The sequence below is a fragment of the Onychomys torridus genome, chromosome 3 (genome assembly GCF_903995425.1).
Source record: "Onychomys torridus chromosome 3, mOncTor1.1, whole genome shotgun sequence".
NCBI classification, from domain to species: Eukaryota; Metazoa; Chordata; class Mammalia; order Rodentia; family Cricetidae; genus Onychomys; species Onychomys torridus.
In genome coordinates this window covers 69,511,278-69,531,412 of record NC_050445.1, presented here as the reverse complement: position 1 = coordinate 69,531,412, position 20,135 = coordinate 69,511,278, and the positions used below count along the sequence as shown (strand labels likewise).

Sequence of the window (20,135 nt, the reverse complement as noted above, 5' to 3'; positions counted from 1 at the left end):
GGACTTGGGAGACTGAAGTAAGAGGTTTAGGAGTTGTAGGCCTACTTGAGTTACATAGCAACACCTTGTCTCAAACAAACAAAATTACATGTTTTTAAAAAATATGGCACATTAGTTACAATGTATAGTAACAATAAAAAGAGAAGTGAACCTCTGCTTTATTTATTTATTTATTTATTTATTTATTTATTTATTTATTCTTATTGATCTGGTGATAAATACTGACACTTGGCTTAATGTTTTTGAAATTATTAGCAACTCAGAGCATCAAGTCTACTTTGTGGAACAATCTTTTGTATGTGTATTCATAGATTATTCTGCATCTCACTGAGTGCTTGATCTGAAGGAGTTTAGGGTACAGTTTCAAATTAATATTCTTGCCTCTCTCTATCCACAGACACATTTAGTCCTCAGTAGTCTGGGTGGACTGAACATTTCTGTTCTCTTAGGGAAGAGGGGGAAGGAAGCTTTGTGGCTCTGCCAGTAATTGTGTTCATTGTCCATTTCACGTCTTTCTTGAACTTGTTCTAATTAGAATAGCATTTCTTCCTTATTTACGGAGCCATGATGGTAAATGTAGGTTGACAAAATAATGTCCTCTTCTCGAATGTGACTAAAATGTGCTTCTTGTGCAAATCCAAGTGCCTTGACTATCTTATCTGGCCATCAATGTTTCCTCTTACTTCCTGAACATACAACTTCACAGAGTTAACAGATGTAAACAAAAGTAACACACCTTAAAACAATATTCCCCAACAGAAAGCACTGTTTCTGATAATATTAATAGCTTCCTCAGGAGTAAGAATATGCATAGCTACTACAGACACAGGGGGAAGATTTTGTTGCTTCTTTTTTTTTTTTAAAAAAAAAGATTTATTTATTTATTATGTATAGTGTTCTGTCTGTGTGTATCCCTGCAGGCCAGAAGAGGGCACCAGATCTCATTACAGATGGTTGTGAGCCACCATGTAGATGCTGGGACTTGAACTCATGACTTCAGGAAGAGCAGCCAGTACTCTTAACCTCTGAGCCATCTCTCCAGCCCTTTTGTTGCTTCTTATAGCAGGGAGAAGAATGAGACAAACTTCTTTGTACAATGGTCATTTTGGAGGACCTTGCCTTTTGTATCTGTTCATGAAAGAGTGATGCTAGCTACATATTTGAAATCTGAAAACGTGTGTGAGGGAAGTAGCTTGGAAAGTAATAAGAAGGAAGTAAAAAACAATGGATCAGTCCATTTGTTCATTAAATGATGTGCATTAATGCAGACACTTGAATCCATAGTTAAAGGATATTATACTCTTCATGGCTTCTACCATTCAGAATTAGAGAAAACTGGTGCTTACATTCCTTTCCTATTTGAATCAATAAAAAAGCTGAATGCAGGTACAGATAAAATATATAGGAAGATCTTTTACATTATTGCAAATACACTCATGCACATCCACATAATCTGGATGCTGGTAGAAATCGTGAAGGAATTTTCATTGCTATGCATACCTCAGATTCTTTAATCCATTTCAGACTGGTTTTTGTATGTGTTGTAATATGTTTTATTCTGAAGCATGTGTTTATCTTGGTTTCTAGCATCATTGTGGTGAGGTTATTTTAGAATCACTTTTGCCTTCAATGATTCTTTTATGTTCATTGGCAATCTTGTTATAGGACAAAACTCAGCAATTTAAGCTTAATTGATTTCATTTAATAAAGGAATCTGTTTCAAAGCCTGAACTTGGGAACCAGACTTACCTGGGAATGAATCTTGATACTGTTATAGATTGATTGGGGAACTTAGATTTGCTATTTGAATTGTCCAGTTGAGTAAACTTCAGACTTTGAACTTGACTGTAAGATGGCTGTTTCCTTACCTATCAAGACAGACCATAGTGTACCTACCTTATTGATTTGATGCTTATTTCTGTGGTCAACTAATGAATTTAAAGGGTTTGGCACAACAAAACAAGACACAAGAAAAACCTGGAGTAGAAAGCTCTCTGCACACACTAGCTGCTAATGTTGTCTTTTCGATTTCAATCGTGGTCGCTAGGCAGGCTCATTTTGTCTTTGCTTCTGCTGTCATGTGTACTCCATTTCCTGCTCAGCTCTGGTAGTATTCCTTTCATCTGAAATCTCCTTTTCTGCTTCTCTCCAACCCATAGACATTTTATCTATCTTAATGCAGTTAAATCTTGGCTCCTTCATGAACCCTGACATCCCTTTATTAGATTTCTTTTCTTCTGGAGATTTCTGGGTGCCTACGGTCAGTTCCATTTATTGTGGCTCACAATAATATATCACATTGGGATGTATTCTTTGTGTTCTCTTGCTTCCTTAATACGACTCAGAGTTTCAGAGTCAACTGCTCTTTACATTCTCACGTTTTCCTAAAATAGAGCACACAGGCATCATTTTGGATTTTGTTTTGTGATTTTTAGAAAAAATAATGTGGGTTATTTATCTTGAGCAGTATGTATTTGAGAAGACTAATTATGCTAATAAATGTAACTTTAACAAGCTTATAAAGTATTTATCATAAAATATGTATCTTTCTATTTATAATATGTATTATATAAACATTATTTACCTTTTGCAGGGTCTTCAATAGTATTGATTAAAATGTCCAGTAATTGCTGTGGACATCGCTCTGTATAAATAAAATGCTGATTGGCCAGTAGCCAGGCAGGAAATATAGGTGGGACAAGAGAGAAGAGAATTCTGGGAGGTGGAAGGCTGGGCAGAGAGATACTGCCAGCCGCTGCCATGACAAGGAAGATGTAAGGTACTGGTAAGCCACAAGCCACGTGGCAAAGTATAGATTAATAGAAATGGGATAATTTAAGATAGAAGAAGTAGATAACAAGAAGCCTGCCACAGCCATACAGTTTGTAAACAATATCAGTCTCTGTGTGCTTACTGAGCAACTGTGGGACTGGCGGGTAAGAGAGGTTTGTCCTGACTGTGGGCCAGGCAGGAAAACTCTACCAACAAGTAATTACATAAAATGCAGGGCACTGTATGTGTAAATAAATGGACCAAATGAGTAAGTATACTAAATACATACATTTCAGTAAGATTACATATACACCTATGAGAAAATACTTTTTAAGATAAAAGATAAGCAAAATATAAAACAGAGGTTCCTTGAATGCTCCAGGTACCTGGGATTTCTGTCTGACTATGCTTTCTTGAATCTTGCTTGTCCTGTTTCAGGCCTCCAACCCACTTTTGAAAAAAGGAGATGTCTTCCCTGCACCAAACAGCAGATTTACAAGTTTAGTTTAAGATCCTGTTTGGCTGTGTTTGCCATAGAAATGGAAAACATTTCATGCCATAGAGTAGAGTAAATGTTCCAGGGAGCTGGGTAGAAAGGCCGTTTTCTTTCATTTGCTTGTGTGAGACATGCAGCCCAAGCTGCTCTCTGAAATGTGATCTAGACGTCCTTGATATCAAGGTGGTCACTCAGTTTAGAAATGCAGGAGTCTATATAATAAGTAGTTCATGATCAAGTGTTTCTTGTTTTTTATGGCCTTTCTCTACATTCAGTGATTGTCTTTTCTCCCTATCTACTGATTAATAATGATGTTATTTACTGAATTTATTGTCATGTATGTATTAGTTTTTCATGTCGCCAAATCAGTGAGGATTTTTTAATGATCAAATTTGGCCTTACTTTTGATCTGAAATTTAGAAAGGCCTTTCTCATTGAGCAAATAGTCATCTATATTCTCTTCTCCTTCCTTAATAATTTTAGTAAATAATTGATATTCAAGCCACATACAATCCACACACACACACACACACACACACACATGCACACGCAGATACCACTGTGAAGTAAGTCGAGCATTATGTTTCAAATGGCCTGCCTGTTGTCTCTGAGGATTCAGTGACACACACAGGCTCTTGGAATCTTTAACCTCTGTATGCTGTGGTTTTCACACCTACAAACTAGGAAGTTGGGTGTTATGCCAACTGAAGTCCGTGCCAGGTAAGTCACGTATCCACAGTCTAGTGTCTTAGCTTATCTGGAGTATGTACTCTCTTTTGTATGTACTCTCCCATGTGCCATTTCTATAGCTAACATCTGTCTTTACCCTGACCTTAGAGAAATCTAAGATGAGATGGAGTTGGTGAGGAGTATATAAATCCCTTTTTAAATTTTTTCCTAGCAGATATAAACACACCGATGGCATGGATCATTTTCTATAAGATGCTTTTAATAACAGATGTTGACATATAAAGTGCACTAGAAGAAGAAATAGTAATGGTATTTGTGGAACAACACTAGAAAGAAAGATCAACTCGGAAATACAGTGTGGGTGGCCTTGTTTCCGCCAGTGAGCCATAGAGAGGAAACTGAAAACAGAGAATCCCTGTTTGCCTAGAGAAACTTGTAAAACTCTTGGTTGTCTGTTCTTGAGCTGTGGTAATGCACTTGCCTGATTTCTGATCTCTAATGACAGTGTTTGTTGCGTTTGCTATTGTAGATTTCCAGTCATGTCCTAAGGCTCTTCCAGCCTGTTTGCTGTTTCTCATGGCCCAGGAATCTGCATAGAAGATAAACAGGAGATGATTAAAAACCATTTAGAAAAACATTCCTTGAATTTGTGCAATCTCTTGTTCCCACATATATTTAATTTCAATTTCTTTGGAGTTTTTAAAATGTAGATCCTTTGTTACTTCATAAAGTTTGTACTTTTGGATCTATCTGCATAGACTATTCATAGGTTATTTCTTTACTCTTTTTACTTCCTAGACAAGGAGAGTGCTTAAGTTTTATTAAGGTATTTCCTTCAAACAACTAATTAAATTGATACTGAAACCTAAATTAGAGTAGTAACTAGAGAGAGCCCAGGGGAGAATGTCAGTCATGTAGATGTGTATTGGTCTCTTTTTATTTTAAAGTTGGTCTGGAAATCATTTGGTTGTTATAAGGTTTCTGTTTATTCTGCAGTAGCTGAGCATGGGGTCTTGCCATTATTAATTGACTTCTCCTTTATGAAAACATCATTTGAAGTTTGTGGCTTAAAGCCATACTGTTTTTCTTTTGCTGGGTTAGTGGCTGAATTTAGATACGGAAGAACACAATGGTTTATCATATCATTGTGAAGAGTTTCCCATATAAAGGCCTTAGATAGTCCCCTATGTCTGAGTACTGACATTCACGGTTGATATATACGTAGCACATTCTCCTATCCATACCAGTCTTCAGGTGAAGACGGTTTAGTAATTTTCTACAAAAAATTGCTCAAAATTTTTTCCAGCCATAATTTTACAATATCTAAGTGTTATTTATTAAGTGGCGCAATGTTATTTATTAAGCGGCACTGTTTACCGTGCAAGAAAAGCCACGAGGTACAACAAAACCTCGTTTATTAAGGGGAGGGAAATAGAGAAGTGCGCATAGGCCTATGGGACAACTGTGCAGGAAGAGAGGGGAGGAATAAGTGGAACCCGCTTTTTTAAGTCGTGTGTCTGTCCCGTCTCCCCACCCCGCACATGCGCATATGGGCTCACTGTAGCAGTACACAGATGAAGCAGGACTAAGGCCCTGGGCCGACTGAGCCTCTTACTCACGTGGTCAGGTAGCTGGGGGAGTGGCTAGGAATTCTAACACTAAGGAAACAGAGGAATGAAGCACATTTGACCCCAACATCTGTGGTTTTGGGACCACGGTTAGTCTTAGAATATAGACGCTTACTCAGGGTAGCTCATTGTGTCATCATTCTGATGATTGTTCATCATTTATTGCCTATTTAAGGCAATTTCGGTAATGGTTATAAGATTTCTTTTGGCACGTTCTCCAAATGCTTGGCCAGACAAGTGGGCTCCCCTTACAGTGTTAGCGTCTGCATGCCCTTGAATTCACTGTGGCAGCAGCTGCCACTGCTCAGGACAGTACCGGATGTTGGAGGGGTTTGCTGGCAGTGTCTTTAGTACCTTCGTGTGGTCAAGTAACACGATTCAGATATAGTTGTGTTTTAGAAGCAGCCAAAAGCAGCCAGAATCATCTTTTTATGTGTAATTAGCCTAATTATAGAGAAGACATCTTAAATGTAAAAATCTGAAGTAAAATATGCCCAAAATTTGAAAATTTTAAAGTACTGACCTGAGGCTAGTTGTGGAAAATTCCATATCATATTTCATGATGTGGGTCACAGTGAAGATATGAACTTAAAATTACTGTATAAAATTGCCTTTGGGCCTGTACATTTGGCACATATGAAAAATAAGTGAGTTTTGTGTTTGGACTTGGGTCCCATCCCCAAGATGTCTCATTAGATATTTGCAAACATTCCCAAATCTGAGGAATATCTAAAAATGTAAACATTTCCTGTCCTCAGAGTTTCTGATAAGGGATGCACAGACTGCATATGTTCCAAGCCTCTGGCAGGCATAATGGCATCTCTTCACTCACATGCCATTTCAGTTTTCTTTGAAGGCAATTCCAAAAGAGAAATTTTATAAACATTTTGAGCAACTGCAGTATCAGTGACTGAAATGAAGTTATCTCAGGATGACAGTGTGGAAATTAACACTTAGCTGACTATTCAGCTCTGCCATAATATGTTTTAAAAACAACCCTATTATTGTAATAGTCTGGTACTGGAAAGAGGAAGACATTTTAGTGGAACCAAAATAACACTGGCTTGATTACCCCTGTTCTCGATGAAGGTCATTATGAGCTGACTAGTGTTTCCTGGAAATGGCCCTTGGGTCAGAACTGACAGCTAATGGAACAGACTGAAATTGAGATAGCAAAGGTCACCTTTTAGGGACTACAGTCTTGAGACAAGTGGTGAGATGCCAGGATTTGTTCTTTGGTGTCCAGTTCATGCCTGTCTTGCCTAGATTTCCCTGGTTCTGACTTGTTCCTCTGATTTTCTCGCACAAGAATTATATGCTCTGAGTAGAGTAGTGAAGATTCACTTTACCTCCTGCTGGGTGCAATAGCCCACCCACACTTTAAATCCTAGTGGGCTGAGGAAAGGCAGGTGGAGGAGTCCAAGGACAGCCTTGGTCTTTATAGTTCCAGGGTGTCCAGAGCTACACAGTGAGACTTGTTTGTTTTGTTTTTGGCTACACAGTGAGACTTGTTTGTTTTGTTTTTAAAAGTAAAGCCTCAGAAACCTTCCTACTTGTAGGTAGTGCTGGCACACTGAATCCATGCATGTTGCATGTAGCTTTGCTTCATTATACTGGCAGGAAGGGTCTGTCCAGTTACAGGAACAGATAATATTTCAGAAGCTATAAGAATGTACAGTTGTAACTGACGTGGGAGGGTGGAAAGTTGATTCAACTAGAGTGTAGGAAATGTTTGAGAATCAGAGGCACCAAATGCCTCAACATTTGGCTGTGTTGGATAATTGGAGGTTATTTTAAAATTTAAAAGATATTGAACTCTAAAGCTTTGTAAAATGACAAATTTTTCATAATTTTGTTTTATATGTATAAAAATCTTAGAGAAGAGGAAAACATCCACACTTCTCTTTGATTAACAATTATTCATGCTTTATGGCAAGCAGAGTCGTCTGTTCAAATGCTATTAATAGGATTGTAGATTAGTAATGACACCAAAAAGGAGTTACAGACATTTTAGAGGCTCCACACATTCAGCAAACTTGGCAGCACATTTTCCTGTCTAGATTCTAAAAAGGCATCTGCTGTAGGACATCATGTTTGCAGTGCCCATTCTGTGCCATGGATAGTGTTTGCCCCCTGCTGCTTTAAGGCAAAGGACACTTACTGTAGTTCACCAGAAGCTGGAAGATGCTGCAGTGTGCCAAAGCTAACTTTTGGAATTTTAGTAGTTAGAAACAAAGCAGACTTGGAAAGTGTAAAGCTTATAGCATGGAAGTAAAAATCTCAGAAAGAAATCTGATTGAATAGATTATTGAATAGATTATAGAAGATTTACAGTATTGCACCTAGAGTGTTTTTTTTTTTTTTTTTTTTTTTAGACAAAGTCAAACTCTGTAGCTCAGCCTGGCCTTAAGTTTGTAGGTATACTCTTGTCTCACCTTCCCAAATTCCAGAACTGTAGGCATGAGCCCCCAGGACTGGCTCTAGAGTTTGAGTCGTAAGGAGCAGGATCAGTAAGAAGCCCAGCTCTCTCTGAGTCTCAGTGATTGGGAAAGTACATCTTCATTATTCTGTTAGAAGCCTATTTTCTCTGGGGAAAACCATCATCTCTGGATTGGGGATAGAGAGCTGAGGGCAAGTATTGCACTTAAAATAGGAGGTGTGGTGAGGCCAGAGTAGAGAGACCCTGAGCCCAGTTTGGGTATCTGAATGTTGGAACTATGCCATACTATCCAGACAGACAGAAAGCTCCCTTTTGGGCCAAGTGACCAGCCTCTGGTAAGGAATGTACACACTGGCCTTTGCGATTTTTTTTCCAATGTGGTTTCTGTCTCTTCTCAAGAGACCTTCCTGTGCACACCATGCTGTTTTTCACACAGCCCCAAGCAGTGTGCTAGTGGCTTCTGTCTTAGGGCTGCTATTGCTGTGATGAAACACCATGACCAAAGAAACTTGGGGAGGGAAGGGTTTATTTGGTTTACACTTCCACATTGAAGTCCATCAGTGAAGGAAGTCAGGACAAGAACTCAAGCAGGGCTGGAATCTGGAGGCAGGAGCTGATACAGAGGCCATAGAGGGATGCTGCTTACTAATCTTACTGACTTGCTCATCATTGCTTGTCCCTGATTTTTTCCCTCCCTCCTAAGGCATTTTTTTTATAAATTAAAAATTTTCATTTATTTTACATCCCATCCACTCCTCCTCCATCTCCCTTCAGAAAGAGGCAGGCCTCCTATGGGTGTCAACCAAGAATAGTAGGTACATCAAGTTGAGGCAGGACCAAGCTCCTCCCTCTGCATCAAGGCTGGGTGAGGCAACCCAGCATGGGGAATAGGTTCCCAAAAGGCAGCCTAAGCACCAGGGACAGGTCTTGATCCCACTGCTAAGAGCATCCCAAGCAGACCAAACTGTACAACTGTCACCCATATTCAGAGGGCCTAGTTTGGCCCTATACAGGCTCGCTAGCTGTCGGTACAGAGTCTGAGCTACCATGAGCTCAAGTCAGTTGTCTCTGTGGGTTCTCTGTCATGACCTTGACTGTACTGCTTGTACAATCCCTCAGCCCTCTTTTCAACTGGACTCTCAAAGCTCAGCTCAATGCTTGGCTATGGATCTCTAAATCTGCTTCCTGGATGATCTGTTACTGGATGAAGGTTCTATGATGACAATTAGGGTAGTCACCAATCTGATCTCAGGAGAAGGCCAGTTTAGGCACCCTTTCCACTATTGCTAGGAGTCTTAACTGGGGTCATCCTTGTGGATTCCTGGGAGCTTCCCTGACACCAGGTTTCTCCGTAACCCAGAAATGCACCCCCTCTCCCATCAAGACATCTCTTTCATTACTCTCCTTTTCTGCTCCCACCCCCAGTTTACCCAAGGGATCTCTTCTATTTCCCCTTCTCAGGGAAATCCATGCATCCCTCTTAGGGTCCTCCTTGTTAGCTAGCTTCTCTGGGGCTGTGGGTTGCAGTCTGGTTATCCTTTACTTTACATCTAATATCCACTCATGAGTGAATACATACCATGTTTATCTTTCTGGATCTGGGTTGCCTCAGTCAGGATTATTTTCTCTAGTTCTATCCATTTGCCTGCAAATTTCATGTCATTTTTTTTAACAGCTGAGTAATACTTCATTGTGTAAATGTACCACATTAAAAAAAAATCTATTCTTTTGTTGAGGGGCATCAGAAAAGTTGTATAGCCCCCTCAACAAACTGTTTGTAATGCTACTTCTGAGAATAAGGTGGTAAAGAAAATAACAAAAACAAAATTTGAAGCTAAGGGTTAGATTTTTTAAAGTGGCCATGTGTGAATTCTAGAAGGTATCATGGAGCAGCTGAGTTGTGGGAAGAGACAAAGCCATATAGAGATTAGAGAGTTGGAGATGGAGGGTGACTTGGGAGTCTGAGCTTCATAAGGTAACTGGCACAAACTGAAATAAAGGGCTTGATTAGATTAGCCTTCATGATTCCAAAGGAAATGGAGATGATGAGGCTATAAGTGGTGGTGGTACTCTCTTGCCAAGGAACATGCTGGATGTAGAGTACAAACTTGACTTTTGCTCATGAGGTCTTATAAGTTTGGGATGGTGAAAGGACGTTGTGGGTGTGCAGTTTCCGTTGAACACATGGCTCTTCTTCATTTCTAATAAAGAAGTGAAGAGGTGTGCTGGGCACAGATATTATAAAAATAGTAATCTTCAATGAACAGAATTAATTTGAACTACTCTCAATTCTTTCTTTTTAGTGTCTTCCCTGCTGGCCTTCAATTCACGGTCTTCCTGCCTCTGCCTTACATGTACAGAGATTACTGGCATACACCACCACATCTGGCTCATTTTTAATACCCAACTCTCTTATGGGAAATATAGGTAAATTTTGACATAGGACTGGTAATTTTCTTCTTTGAAAGTTAGCCCTACTCCTGACTGCGAGAACAAATGGGTCTCTGACTCTTATACCTGCTCTTGGGACTATTTTCCTCCTGTTGGGTTGCTATGTCCAACTTCAATGTGATAGTTTTTGCCTTATCTTTGTATGTTTTATGTTTCATGTTTTGTTGTTATCTCTTAGAAGCCTGTTCTTTTCCAATGAGAGACAGAAAGAGAGTGGATCTGGAGGGCAGAGGAGGTGGGGAAGGACTGAGAGGAACTGAGGGAGGAGAAACTATAATGAGGATATAAAGTATGAAAAAAATCCACTTTCAATAAAAGAAAGAAGGGGAAAGGGAATTGTGGCATAGGAAGGGTTAAATTTGTGTGGAGAGGAGAGCAAGGTAGAGAAGGGAATATAGAGAGTGATAAATAACACTAAAGATATTTCAGAAAGTCACATGAAATGTACTACTGTAGAAGCATACACACACACACACACACACACACACACACACATATTCCAAATATATATTCCACACTATATCCATATAGCAGCATAATAGTAGTATATGTGGAATATATATTCCATATATATATATTCATATATTTATTTATTTGTTTGTTTATTTTTGTTTTTTCGAGACAGGGTTTCTCTGTGTAGTTTTGCGCCTTTCCTGGAACTCACTCTGTAGTCCAGGCTGGCCTCGAACTCAAAGAGATCGACCTGGCTCTGCCTCCCGAGTGCTGAGATTAAAGGTGTGTACCACCACCACCCGGCCATATTCCTATATATTTATTTATTTTAAGGTAAAGTTACCCATAACCAGGCAATGATGATGTGTCTATACACCAGAGACTATCAAATAAAAGCACGGTGCTGAGAATGGGTTGCTTCTTTGATGGAGTTGTTGGCCAGTGAGGTCCGATAGACACTCAAAGTCTGTAGAGACCGTTGTCAAAGTATTGAATCTGAATCTGACAGAGACACCCCCCCCCCCAAACTACACAAAGCACTTGATTCCCTCTAGAACTTGACAGTAAGGCCTTATTACCGAAGACATTGCATACATAGAAATCCAACTCTTACAGACCTGGAAGCTTCATCCCTACTGGCTAGTTTTCATAGTGCTAGAAGGTGCTGAGCAAGCTACCAAAATAGAAAAGTAGTCACCAGTTTTACTCAGCTATGAAACTTGTGACCTAAAACATTGACAGGCCTGGCATGCTTACTGGTACAACAGAGGCATGAATACCATGGGTCCCCAACCACTTTCTGATTGAACTTAATCCTTGATCCATAAGATGAAACCAATATCTGGCACCATTATCAGGCCAAGAGCTTGTGGCTAGACAGTTCATGAACATAGGGAAGAACCTACTACTATTATGCTATTAAATGGATATGGTATCAAACTGATCAATGCATCTCTCAGTCCTCATCATGGAATATTTTATTTGCAGTAGATGGCACAGAGACTCACAATTGGACAGGGTGCAGAAAATAAGAGACTTCAGAATGCTGAGCCTTGAATGGACATCTATACTGGACCCTTCTTTCCAGGGTACAGGGATCATTGAAGAAGGCACAGAAACAGTGTAAGAGCCAGATGTGGTGGTTGACTACAAGTGAATGATATCTTCTGGGTGCAGCAGAGCAAATGTGCATGTGAACTCATGGTGGTTGTGAACAGCATTCACAAGTCTTTTGTAGGCCCAAGGAAGACATTCCACATGGAAGACAGGCCACATTCCAACATGGGGAGGGAGATGGACATGAAATTCCATTTCTACTTGCAGAGCTATCAGCTATTGTTAGCTGCTGGGAGAAAACCAGTTAAGTTCTCTCTAAGAGAGTAGCGCTGGTGTGTAGACCAGTAGAAGACCACACATCTACGAATATCTGGGCTGCACGAATTGGTCTTCGTGAGTTAAAAAAAGGAGAAGAAAAGGACATAAAGGTGAGTGCAGAAGGTTATAGATGTGGGTTGAGGGAGTAAGGGTGAATATACTCAAAACACATTTTATGAAATTCTCAAAGAACCAATACAAATGTAAAAAATTAAGAATGGGACTGGGGATATGACTTAGTTGGTAAAGTGTTTGCTGTGTTAGCATGGAGACCTGAGTTTGATTTTTAGAACCCATGTTAAAAATAATAAGTAAAGATATGCAAAGGTGTCCTCAAATAAATAAAGTCCTATATTTGACTGTATCAGAGAGGAGTTTGTGTCCCTTGGTTGAATGTCATACATTTCACCTGGGGCTCCTTTTCATGGCTTTCCTGTTCTGTGTCCCCTGGTATCTTTGATTGGCAATGAGTTGCAACAGTCAGAACATGCAACACTATATATTATATGCTAATAGACTCCTACTAGAATATTTGTAAACTGGTAGTTTGATTATACTTTCACGCTTGGTGACATTTGATAGTATATAATAAAACTAGGAAGTTCTGATTTTCTAATATGGATGTGACCCAGCTTTTTTGTTTTTTACAGTCCTGTGATCCTACTGCAAAGCTAGACTTAGACATCTTGACTTTATTAGAAATAAGGAGTCTATAAATAAGAGCTAACATCCATCAATGACAGTACCCATCTCAGTGTTCACTAAGCGTATTTATTCCGAGCCAGCACACTGATAATTTTCATCAGATTTTGATTTAGGAGAATGTAACTGTCTTGGTTACTTTTTTATGGCAGTGATGAGACACCATGACCAAGGCCACTTATAAAAGAAGCCATTTAATTGGAGACTTGCTTATAGTTTCAGAAGATTAGTTCATGAACATCATGGTGGGGAACATGGCCTCAGGCAGGCAAGCATGGTACTGGAGCAGCCGCTGAGAGCTTGTGTCTGATCTGCAAGTTGCAGGCAGAAGGAGGGAGGGAGAGAAGAAGAGAAGGAGAGAGGGAGTGAGATAGAGATAGTGATAGAGATGTGAGAGAGAGATTGAGAGAGAGAGAGATTGAGAGAGAGAGAGAGAGAGAGAGACAGAGAGAGAGAGAGAGACAGACAGACAGACAGACAGACAGACAGACAGACTGGCCCAGTATGGGTGTCTAAAACTGCAAAGTCTATCCCAGTGTCACACTTTCTTCATTAAGACCACAGCTTCTCCAACAAGGCCACACCTCCCAATCCTTCCCAAATAGTTCTACCAGCTTGGGGCCAAACATTCAAATTCATGAGCCTGCTCACTCTAACTCCCACAGTAACTAAAATAGTTTCACCTTTGAGCACAAGTCTGTTCAGTAGATCCATTGTATGTGCATAAATGGGAGGAATTTTCATGTTTACAGCTTAGAAAGTAATAAAATGAAACTCTCATCCAAAGAATATGTCATGGATAAGCTTTTAACTCACTTTTGTAGTTTCAATTTTATGTAGCATAAACAAAACAGGACTTTTAAACACTGTTATTATGTGCTGAGGGAGTAGATACTAATTTTGGCATAAAACTGAGATGAAGAGTGAATGATTAACTCTTGCTGCGACAGATGTTCAGGAACTTATTTAGTTTCTGTATAGTGAGGATTCTCCACACAACAGTTCTCTCCCAAATAGTTTTGGATAATTAATTCTTGGTTAAGAGGAGTAAGAAAAATAAATACATAAGAGAGAGAAAATGAATTGGCAGGGACTGGCAGAAGAGTACAGAGAATAAAATATAAGAGAAAGGTCAAAAAGTACTTTATATTTCTCTTAAGTAAAATGAATGTGGGTTCTTAAAGTTGCCGTAAGTTCTTTTATTAAGCTTTTCATAGGTAAACATCTAATGACGCCTCTGATTTTTATTGTGACTCTATCTTTACTAGATGGCTTATAATCATGTTAGAAGTTTTATGATTCTTTCATATTCATATTATCCCAAGTAAAATTTTCTCAAATATTTGAGTACTGCTCTAAAGGAAATGTGTTGATTCTCTTTAATATAGCAGTTACTAAATGTGAGCACAGGAATGTATGATCAACCTCTGCTTTGCTGTTTATTATTTTACATAGTTCTGTACATTGATTGTGTAGATAAGTTTCATGTGGTGCCAGCTGGGGCACCATTTGGCTAGAAATCAGTGTCAGTGCTCTTTTGGGTCTTGGCTTTAAGATGACAAAAAAAAAAAAAAAAAAAAAAAGGCTAAAAGAAACAACAGTTGTGCCAAAAAGGGCCGAGGCCATGTGCAGCCAATTTGCTGCATGGGCTGAGCCGGGTGCATGCCCAAGGACAAGGCCATTGAGAAGTTAGTCATTCGGAACACTGTAGAGGTTGGTGCTATCCAGGGACATATCTGAAGCAAGTGTCATTGATGCTTATGTGTTTCCCGAACTCTGTGTCAAGCTGTGTTACTATATGAGCTGTGACGTTCATAACAAGCTAGTCAGGAATCGATCTCTTAAAGCCTGGAAGGACTGAATACCCCCACCATGATTTAGACCTGCTGGTGCTGCACCATGACCTCCACCAAAGCCCATGGAAAGAGGTGGCTTTCTAAGGACAGAAGAAAAAACACCTTGGAAAAATAAAATGGAAGTTAGACTTAAAAAAGAAACAAGGAAGGAGAGAAAGAAAGAAAGTAAAGGAAAGAAGGAAGGAAAGAAGGAAGGAAGAAAAATTAGTGCTGGTGTTGACTGGGAATTCAGGTGGTGCTGTTGGCTAGGGACCTGATTTGTTTCCTTGTGCTTGTTCCTGGTTGTTGCAAGGGCTTTCTGACATCATAGTGGCATGACTTGAAAAATAGATTTCCATATATATATATGTATATAGAATATATATACAGTATGTATATAGTATATGTATATATACTATATATAGTAGAAGCTTTGATTCTCAAATGATACGTAGGATTACTTCTGCCATATTACGTAACAGCCAGCTCAGATATGGGAGAATGGGAGAGATGATCTATACCTTATTAAGAGAGGAGTAGCTATGAAAATAGCTATTTTTAATCATAACTTCTGTTGGCCACAAAATATTTATATTTTCACTTATGTAAGAGGTACCAAGTTCTTTGTTCCAATATAACATCAGGAGAAAGTTCAAGGTCAGGTTCCCAACATCTGAATCATGTCTCAGTGTCAGGGAAGTTTCTAAGGGAAACTTAGGTTCAAACATTTATTTTGTATCAACTGAAAATGAAGATAGATAGGGACAGGGTGACTGCAAAAGATGACCCTGTCCACCAATAACTGATGGAAGTGGACGCAGAGGTCCTCGGCCAGGCCCCAGGTGGAGCTCCAGGTGTCCAATAGTTGAGAAAGAGGAGGGATTGTAAGAGCGTGAATTGTTGAGACCAAGATTGGAAAAAGCACAGGGACAAATAGCCAAACGAATGGAAGCACATGAATTATGAACCAAAGGCTGTGGAGCCCCCAGCTGGATCAGGCCCTCTGGATAAGTGAGACAATTGAATAGCTTGAACTGTTTGGGAGGCACCCAGGCAGTGGGACCTGGACCTGTCCTTAGTGCATAAGCTTGGGCTTACACAGGGACACTTTGCTCAGCCTGGAAGGAGGGAACTGGAGCTGCCTATACTGAATCTACCAGGTTGAGCTGAATCCCCAGGGGAGTCTTGGCCCTGGAGGAGATGGGAATGGAGGAGAGGGGCTGGGGGGAAGGCGGGGGCAGGGGCGGGAGAGGGGAGGACAGGGGAACCCATGGCTGATGTGTAAAATTAAAACACAAATATAATTTAAAAAATATGCGCACACACACACACACACACACACACACACACACACACACACACAAAGATGACCCTGTCCAAATGGGTGCAAATAGGACCTCCAAGAAGCCACTAGTCCATACAGATTGTGATACTGAGACAGGAATGTCACCTGGTTCCCCTGCTCTGGTAAAAGGGAATGTTTTTGTCTTTTTTAAAATTGATCATTGATATTTCCTACTTGTTTGGGAAGTGGAGTCTTGCTACACAACCCAGGCTGCCCTTGAACTCAGTCCTCTTGTTCCAGCCTCTCAAGGGCTGTAAATGGAAGTGTGCACCGCTATGCTTGGCTGGGGATGATTAATTAAGGTTTTGTTTTCGTTCTTGGGAATGGCTTTTTGTGGTACAGCAGCACTCTCTGGACCATTTTTTTAACATAAGAAATGACCTATGTTTTAGCTTATGTATCTTTCTTAGTCCAATTTCTGATCCTAAAAACGCTTAGAATGACTTTGGTTTTGATTCAAGCTAGTATTCTAGAAATACTATTCTTAATCTGAATTTCATGTGAATCTTATTTGAATTTATCCTATTAGTCAAAATATACCTGTAAATGTTTTTGAGATAGCCTGCTTTCCACTTAGGGCTGCAGCTAAGGCTCTGTAAAAGAATGCCTTCAGGATTCTTAATAGCATTTTTATTTATATGATCCTATCTATGAGTCATATACCTTTAAGATTCTTATAGGGCTGGAGAGGTAATGGAACAGCCCTTGTTTTACATGTATGAAGGCCTGGGTTTGAGCTCTATCACTGAGTAGGGATTCCTAGAACTTTTCTTGCTTAGGGGATCTTAGGTGCTTAGGAGTCTTGGAAAGGCTTTTCTGTTGATATATGGTCTTGAGGAAACAGCCTGAAGTCTTTCTGAGGTTTTGGCAGAATCCTCATATTCTTGACATAATATTAGCTGTGAGGTCACATTTTATAGCACCTGAGGTTAGGTAGTTGTCCTGAGGCTGTTCCTTGGAAAATGGTGGCCAAGCCAGTTTGTTCTTTTGTTTCTTAGGTGTTTTTAACTTGTATATTGGGAGTGGTGTGTCCTTCTTAGTGTAGCGCTTCAGAAACCTAAGAATCTGACTTCTTCCATGAGTGGTTAAGTTAATATACACACTTTGGGCACACAGTTGATTGTTGCTTAGGAGAGCCATGTGTTTGCATTCTAGTGAACACTGTCTAAGAACAAGGCAGTAAGTAGACTGGAAAGATGAGGTCATCAAGAAATCACCATGACTACTTTGAAGATTTGAGGAGAGAAATATATGGGAGTATCTTCTCATAGTAAAGTGACTAAAAAATGTAGAGGACTCTGGGCATTGAGTGTTATACTGAGGGACCGATTGATAACTGTGCTCATGAATGGAGCCTGTAGTTACTCAGATGCTGTGGTGGGGAGCAGGCTTTGATCTGTAGAAGAGTTAAGTTTAATGTGGTTGAAGTTTGCCTGGGCCAGTACAAAAGTATAACACAGTACAAATGAGAAACCTTAGAGTGTGTGCAAGTAGATGATTACCATGATTATCAAAGAATACAAACTGGTTTAAGTGGACTAGACAGAGGAGAACGGCAATGAAAAATCATAGGTAGCATCAGTGGTTTAAAAACCCAATAAGGGACTGGATGTATTCCTCAGTAGTTAGAGCACTTGTTCTTACAGAGGACTTAAGTTCCATTGCCAGCACCTATGGTGGTTCACAACCATCCATTTTCCAATTCCAGGGGATTTGATACCGTCTTCTGATCTCCATGGGCACCTGGCATGCATGTGGTACATAGACATACATGAAGGCAAAACCCTTACACAATTAAAATAAATAAACCTAAAGAATAAAAATGATAAAAAAAAAATAAAAAATATTTACTTGGAACTCTAGAGAAAGATTTGTAAATACAAATTAGAGACTAGGTAGTGGTTTGATTGAAATCAAGATTTTCAAAGTCATGTGAAATCACTTAGAGTCAGGTTTAGGGTCATATCAAATTTATAATATCCATTTTAAACATGAACAAATTATGTCCATAAAGATTAAATAATGTATCCAAAGTTATATAGTTGGTAAGTGGCAGAGGACAGATGGAAAATCAAATACTTGTTTTCAACTCCCCCAGTTTTTGTTATTATAAAGCTACTCCCATTCATGATAGCTTCCTAGTACACAAAGCATCGTCATTATTTTGACAGAAAATGTTTGTTATTGTTGTTTAGATCTTTGAGACAAGGTCTTGCTTTGTAGCCCAGGCTGGTCTCAAACTTACGGCCATCTTCTTGCTTTGATGTCTTGGATACCTAGGTTACAGATTGTTCTACCATGCTCAGTGTTGTGACTGAAAGTACACTGTATTGTTTTTACTATTCTAGGCTTATTATAGCATGCAAATGGAATGAGAAACAGAGCTCAGAACACTTCCTCATTTTAAAAATTGTTTTTATCTTTTAAAGTTCATAAAGAAGCATCCATACACAAGGTATTAAGTAAGCTGTCAGCATAGAGTGAACTTTCCTTTGTACATTTATGGTAAGACAACATTTTCTCTTTGCAGTGGAGACCCTCTCATTTCCTATTTTACAGTGATCCAAATAGATCTTTGCTTTACGAAAAATAAACAATAATGTCCTGAAAAAAATGACAAGATAATTTTGATTATTTCTATATCATGAGACTTTATGAAAATGTACTTAGTGCCTGTGGATGGCAATAAGTACTATTTTACATTTCAGTAGAAGGAACAGTGACATTTTTAATGGAAGGTTTTCTAGCCCAATCATTAAAATAACAATACTTAGCATACTTTCACAATACTACAAACAAACAAAACAGAATTGCATGAACTGTTTCTGGTGTAAATTACATGGGGCCTCTCCTAGCAGTGGATGTAGATATGTATGCTTGATTGGAAAGGCTGCTCAATTTCCAAGCACAGGGCTTTTCTTTGCAGTAATTACTCTTGCTGTGTCACACTGTCTTATTGCCTAGATTTGATAATTCAAATGAAAATATTCCCTTGAAATTTGAAAACCTAGAAGACTTCAAAGTTGTTTTTAAGGAATTAAGATCATTATCACTACTGCCACCACTGCTGTCCTAAAGAGCAGCTTCGGTTCCTTCATCAGTTGCCTGGCTCCCTCCCTCTTCCCAGAATTTACCAGTTCAGATTCCCAAGAGCTGGAACCTGGCGGCCTCTGCTAATAAACATCGCCTCTGTGTGGTAGTGGTTTTTTCCCACTTCCTGGGAAAATCTGTCCTATAGTCCCAAAGCCAAGGGAGTGCTCTGTGCAGAATTCTGGCCTTTTTGGGACACAGTCTGAGCTAACCAAATGTGGTGTGGGCTGTTGCAATCCCATTTTGTCTGAGGCAGGTCTGCACTACTTAGAGTACTGTCTTGTCAGAAACACTTGGACATGTGTGAAATACCTAAAAAAAAGAAGAAAAGAAGAAGAAGAAGAAGAGGAGGAGGAGGAGGAGGAGGAGGAGGAGGAGGAGGAAGAGGAGGAAGAGCAAGAAGTAAAAGGACTGTTGTTGGTTATCTGTGCAACAGTTATTCTTTCTACTTCCTTCCTTCCCATAATCCTGTTCAACTGTGCATGCTCATGGTTTTCCATGAAGGAGAATCTAGATTATTTACTGATTTATGTTCTTGTCAAAAGGTTGGTGTAATGTGGCTATATAATGTAATTCTGGAAGAAGACATTTGAGAAGATTAAAGCTAAGAGTTATGTAAAAATATTTGCTTACCTTTTAAAGAAGTGTGGGCCATCAGACTAGCCCTCTTTGCTTTCCTCCCTCTCCCTTCCCTCCTTCCTTCCCTTCCCTCCTTCCTTCTGTTAAATCTTGGGATATATTTGTCTTCATGATGTTCTTAGAAATTGCAGCAGTTACATTAGGACCATTAGCGGAACCAGTTAAGAGAACAGCCCAACCATTACACTGATTGATGGCAAAGCAGAAAGTTAAAAATTCT

General features: G+C 39.4%; 1 pseudogene; it reads left to right on the top strand.

Annotated features, from left to right (window-relative positions):
• The window catches only part of LOC118580055, a 37,733-nt pseudogene extending 17,628 nt beyond the window's left edge, over nucleotides 1-20,105 (top strand).
• The last annotated feature ends 30 nt before the right edge of the window (nucleotides 20,106-20,135 follow it).